The following is a 6413-nucleotide window of genomic DNA, read 5'->3' as shown; positions in this document are numbered from 1 at the left end:
TGAGAAGTTATGTTAATGTGACTGAAAAAGTCCTGAGTGGTTCCCCACTGCCTGGGTTAGAGGCAAGGAAAACCATGTCTAGGGCCTTTTGATACCATACAGCTATAGTGCTGTGATTCCACTTTTAGCTGTCATGGCAACACCCCACAATTTGCAGTTGAGATGTTGGGGTTATATTGCCCGCCCCGCCCCCTGCCCCCGAAATTGAAGGGTTGGTTTACATCTTGTAAAAGGCTTCTTTCTCCTGGGCCTAAAATTCCCAAACTGTCCTTTTTAACAGATTTTGGAATTTAGCTCCCAGAAGCCTCAGCCATGTTGGCCAATAGCCTGGGATTCTGGGAACTGAAGTCCAAAATCCCTTAAAGAAGACAGTTTGGGAAGCAGGAAACAGAGAGAGAGAGAGAGGAGCGTGTTGGGATTCAGACAAGCATTATTTTGCTTATTCTGTGGCACGGGAAGTAAACTCACCCCAAAGAACCATGGGAAATCTGGCAACAAACACAAAAACAGGGAGAATCCCATGAATAAACCACAAGTAGCTTTCACACTACAGCAATTGTGCAAAAAAAGTGAATTCATGAATTAAATGGAAATGACTTTCCGATATTTTCCCGAAAATGCTTTTTTCCTGGGTCATGTCACTTTCTTGTTGGATTCTAAGTGGTTTGTGTGCAACGTTGTGTGAAAACCATTTGTGCAATTGTGCCTAATACGCTGGATAACTGTGGGTTCTGACCCTTTTAAACTTCCAATTTTCCCAGTCTTCCTAATCCTGCTGCAATCCTTGATACACAAAGTCAAGATATTATATTTCATAGGCTATTGTTGGCACACAGAATGACATGAGAGGTGGGATGGGGCAGTCTTCCAGATTGTACTAAAGAAACATGAGTTGTCCTGATGTAGTTCTTTGGATTTTGTTGGTTGTTATTGCCTCTGGATATACAGTGCGCCCACGCCATACACGGGCACGCCATACGCGGACTTGAGCGTATACGCTCAAGCCGCGGCACACGCGCGGGGCGCAAGGGGCAGCACGTCACATTTAATTGAATGGGCGCATGCGCCCGTTGCGCCCTGCGCGCACCTGCGCCGCCGCGCCGCCGCACACGAGCCCCATTGTTTCCAATGGGGCTCGAGCATAGGCGGAATTCGCCTTACGTGGAGGGATCCAGAACAGATCCCCTGCGTAAGGCGAGGACGGACTGTACTCATCCCATTCTTTTGCAAGGTTTCCTGGGGTGGTGTGTTGGTGGATACACTGGCATTTGGTAGCAAAAATACTCTAAATTCCTCAGTAAAGTACAATGATCAGGATTCCTTAGGATGGAATCATGACATATTAAACTGCCATGACTATGCAGCATAGATACCACTCTGCTTAAAAATATTTCTAGATGTGCAAGATCTAAAGGAAACAAATGTAAACTGATAGATTTTACAAACAGAAACATGCTTGAGGAGATATGTGCTCGACTGTGGGGCACTCTCAGGTTAAATGCACCATAGGATTTCTTGCTGTGTTTGATGCAACAATAACATGGATACTTCTGTGGAAATTGTCATGGAACTTAGAGCCTTTCCAACAGTGTTGCCAACAAGCCTTGAAGATATTTCCCGGCAGGTTTTACCAAAACTCACGGATCCCCCCCCCCCGCTCCACCATATTACAGGGAATATTAAGTCAAAAGCCCCAGAACATTCCCGTAATGTTAATATGGTTGATCTTTTGCAAATAAACGTAACCCTAATTGAATAAAAAATAATTGTAACTTATTTCAACTCTCAAAATTAGCATTGAACCAAACAAAGAATCTTTCAGTCCTTCTAATACTTTTAAGATGTTTATTTTGACATGAAGGGGTGTTGCAAAGTTTGGTTTTAATAAAATTTTGGGTACATGCGGTCGGTGCTATGACCCCTTCCATAGGAAGTTTGGGAGTCGCCAAACCAGAATCGCCACTGCTTACCCAAGTAAGACAATAGACTTGGCCTCACACCTGATGAACCTGTGATCAGCTTAACGACTCAGGAATCAAGTCAGATGCCCCTCCGAATTGTGTCCAGACCTAAATGCATCGTGCAACACATTACTTGCTCTTGGCTTAACAAAGCCCAAGCAATCAACACCTTGTCTAGCAAGTATTCCTAGCCTCCAGATACGTTTCGCCCTATAAGAACCCCGAGTTTTTGGACCCTCCTTGTTCTATTTCCTGGGTGCAAACTAGTCCACATGAGTTTGAACTCTGCTCTTAGCTCCCGCGGCCCTCTTCCCCCATGCTCCGTGGCTGTGACCCACTATCCATCCAAGCTTCATCGGACTTCCCGGAGAAGACTTCTAAGGTAGTATTCCCTAGTGGTGCCTCTCTTTCTCAAACCTATCTCCTGAATTCACCCATCCCCTGCTGTAGCATTGAGTGTGTGTGTGTGTGTGTGTGTGTGTGTGCTCCCCTTTTTGCTGTGTAGTTGTCCTGTGCTTTAATAAACGTTACCCTTTTATTGGACCTAATTGGTATTAGCGTCTCTTTCTCTTGGGGCTTGCTGTTGACCTCTGGTATACACTGTTGGGACCCAATTCTGGCACGTGGTGTTGTTAGGGCCACCTCTCGGCTATATTTGAGCTAATTAAATTCCCCTAATTAGATCCTTCCTAACAGGGGGTCCAGGAAGTTTTGTGCCAAATAGAAACGTGTTAGGCTGCAACCACACTGCCGAAATAATCCAGTTTGAGACCCTTTTAACTGCCCTGGCTCAGTGCTATGGAATCCTGGGAATTGTAGTTTTGTGAGAAAGAGCTCTGGTGCCACAATAAACTACAATTCCCATGCATCTGAGGAAGTACACTTAAGTCTAGGAAAGCTCATGCTGCCAACTTTCTTTCAGTGAGTCTCAAAGGTGCTACAAGATCTATCTATCATCATCACCATTATTATTATCATTATTAAATCCAAATGCAGCAGAAGTGGACTTAAATTGGCAACACTGATTCCGGGCTCAATACAAAGTGTTGGTCATCACCTATAAAGCCCTATATGGCTTGGGCCTGAGTTACTTGAGGGAACACCTCTCCTTACATAATCTGCCCCGCACTCTCAGAACAACAGGCAAGTACTTACTTGAGTACTCCAGAGTGAGATTATCTGTAACTCACCAACGAGCATTTACAGCTATAGCTCCTGTGTACTGGAATAAACTCCCTCAAGAGAGTTGACTCAGTTCTTCTCTGTATGCTTTCAAGTATGCTTTTCCGCCTAGCATACCCTCCTGACTCTTTATAAAGTTATCCACTAATTGAAGTGCACCTCATAGGGTTGCCATAAGTGAGGACCTCCAAACCGGGACAAATGTAGGACAAATGTAGGGCAACATTTTCAAATGTAGGACACATTTTTATAAAAAATGAAGGACGCACAAAAAATTGAGGTTTTTTTAAAAATGTTAATATAAATGCATGTTTTTAGGCATGATCAAAATGGAGGACATTTTGGCATTATTCTTAGACAGATGGCAGAAATGTACTTGCCCTCGGGTTCAACTTTACTTCTCAGTAGTGTGTACTTGGGCAAGGGACGGTGGTTTTTCTTCACTGCGCATGAGTTTGTAAAAATCACAGCAAGTTACATTGGCTGTGCCTCAGAGGCTTGTTGATATCAATATCACCACCACCACCACCATCATCATCATCATCATCACCACCACCACTATAATTGGCCAAGAAAGGCAGACTTGTTAGCATTCAAAGCACCATAAAATACACAGAAAATGCACTTGCATATATTTAATAATAAAAAATAATGAAAAAATAAATAAAAAACAAGGCAGGGGTGTATATATTTGATAATAAAAATTAATGTAATAAAATAAAAAACAAGCAATAATAAAAATTAATAAAATAAAATAAAAACAAGCAATAATAAAAATTAATGAAGTAAAACAAAAACAAGCAACAATAAAAATTAATAAAATAAAACAAAAACAAGCAATAATAAAAATTAATGAAGTAAAACAAAAACAAGCAACAATAAAAATTAATAAAATAAAACAAAAACAAGCAATAATAAAAATTAATGAAATAAAACAAAAACAAGCAATAATAAAAATTAATGAAATAAAACAAAAACAAGCAATAATAAAAATTAATGAAATAAAACAAAAACAAGCAATAATAAAATTAATGAAATAAAACAAAAACAAGCAATAATAAAAATTAATAAAATAAAAAATAAAAAGCAATAATAAAAATTTAAAAAATTAAATAAAATAAGTATTTTATATTTTTAAATATAATTTAAAAACTCCAAAATACCAAGGCAGACCTAATGGCCACTGACTCAGCTTTCCTCCTCCTCCTCCTCCTCCTCCTCCTCTAGCCCAATTCTGCCCTGGCCTTCAGGCACCCTTCCTCCGGCTCCTTCCTCCTCCTCCTCCTCTCCCCCCTCCTCCTCCTTATGATGGCTGGCGCGCGTGCGCGGCGGGAAGCATGGCAGGCGTGCGCACGGAGAGAACCGGGGCAGGCGTGTGCGATCGCGCGGAGGAAAGTGGGGCAGGCGCGCGTGCGCGGAGGGAAGCGGGGCAGGCGTGTGCGCGGAAGGAAGTAGGGCAGGCGTGCGCGTGCGAAGGGAAGCGGGGCAGGCAGGCGCCCGCGGAGGGAAGCAGGGCAGGCAGGCGCGTGCGGAGGGAAGCGGGGCAGGCAGGCGCGCGTGTGTGGAGGGAAGTCGGGCAGGCGCACGCACCCGGAGGAAAGCGGGGCAGGCAGGCGCGCGTGTGTGGAGGGAAGTCGGGCAGGCGCGCGCACACAGAGGAAAGCGGGGCAGGCAGGCGCGTGCAGAGGGAAGCAGGGCAGGCAGGCGCGTGCGCGTGGAGGGAAGTGGGGCAGGCGCGTGCGTGTGGAGGAAAGTGGGGCAGGCACGCGCGCTGCCACTGGCCCCTGCTGAGGCCTGGGCAGCGCGCAAGCCCTCACACTGGAGGCGCAGTGGTGGCGGTGCTTCTGCCGCCGAGGAAGAGGAGGAAGGCGGAGCTGGAGGAGGAGGTGGGTTGGCGCCGCAGCAGCCGCATTAGCAGCAGTGGCAATGGCCGGAGCGGGCCCCCAAACCGGGAACAAGGCATGGGTGGGGGCCCAAACCGGACTGGGACCGGGAGGGGCCCCCCAAAACCGTGATTGGCACGGGGGCCGCCGGGTTATGGCAACCCTAGCACCTCAAGATGTTTAACCCGCGATTGTGAGATTTTAAACTGTTTTTATATGATGTTTTATGTAAGTCCATTTCTGATTGTAATTTGTATTGTAATATGATGAAATGTATACCTTTTCCCCCAATTTGTAAACCGCTTTGATCTCTTTGGTAAAGCGGTATAGAAATAAAGATATTATTATTATTATTATTATTATTATTATTATTGATATACTGTAGACTCTTTCTCTGGGGCTGTGATCTGGAAGCGTGGAGGCAATTCCCTTGTCAAACCAGGGAATCCTGGGAATTGTAGTTTGTGTGTGTCTGTGTGTGTATATTATGTGTGTGTGTATGTGTCTGTGTCAGAGTGTGTGTGTGTGTGTGTGTGTGTGTGTGTGTGTGTGTGTGTACCAGTCTGAAGAATAGCCAAGACAATCCAACAAGAAAGAGGGCAAGGCAGGCAGGCAGGCAATTGGGAAGCCAGCCACAGGCCCAGCAAGCCAAGCCAAGCCTCCCTCCCTCCTCCTCGCAGCAACAGGCTGCAACCCAGAGTCACAACACAGGCGAGCCAGGCAGCAGCAGCAGAAACACGTGCCTCCCTCGCCTCCACCCTGGATGAGCTTTTCTGCATCTGCATGTATACATAGAATGGATGGATTACCCATCAAACACTGACCTGACACAGCCTGAAAGTATAAGTGATACCATCTGATGCCAGCTATGTGTTTTGCCCAGCAATGGAAGCACGTAGAGCAACTATTAGAGACTGATATATGAATGATCAATGACTAGGACATGGTGTAGTACTTTGAGCATTGGACTACAACTCTGGAGATCAGGGTTCAAATCCCAGCTTAGTTATGTAAACCTACTGGGTGACCTTGAGCAAGTCACACTCTCTCAGCCTCAGAGGATGACAATGGCACCCTTCTGAAGAAACATGCCCAAAAAATAGTACAAATTCACCTTAGGGTTGTCCTAAATTGGAAATGATTTGGAGATACACAACAACAACAACAACAACAACAACAACAACAACAGATTGCACTAGAAGATCAAAAATAAGCCATTTTAAAAGACAGAATATTATCTGAGAAAGCAATCCGAATATTCAGGTAAACAGAAGTTAAGCATTCTACACCATTTCCCTTCCTCCCCGCCACCCCAGACCTGTGACCATAGATCCCTTTTACTGGTGGTGCCATGAACTGAGCCTGGGAACTTGTACGATATATGTAA

Source organism: Sceloporus occidentalis, unplaced genomic scaffold (assembly GCF_023333645.1).
Source record: "Sceloporus occidentalis isolate IW3139 unplaced genomic scaffold, rSceOcc1.0.p SCAF_6, whole genome shotgun sequence".
NCBI lineage: Eukaryota > Metazoa > Chordata > Lepidosauria > Squamata > Phrynosomatidae > Sceloporus > Sceloporus occidentalis.
Note: the sequence above shows the minus strand (reverse complement) of the source record.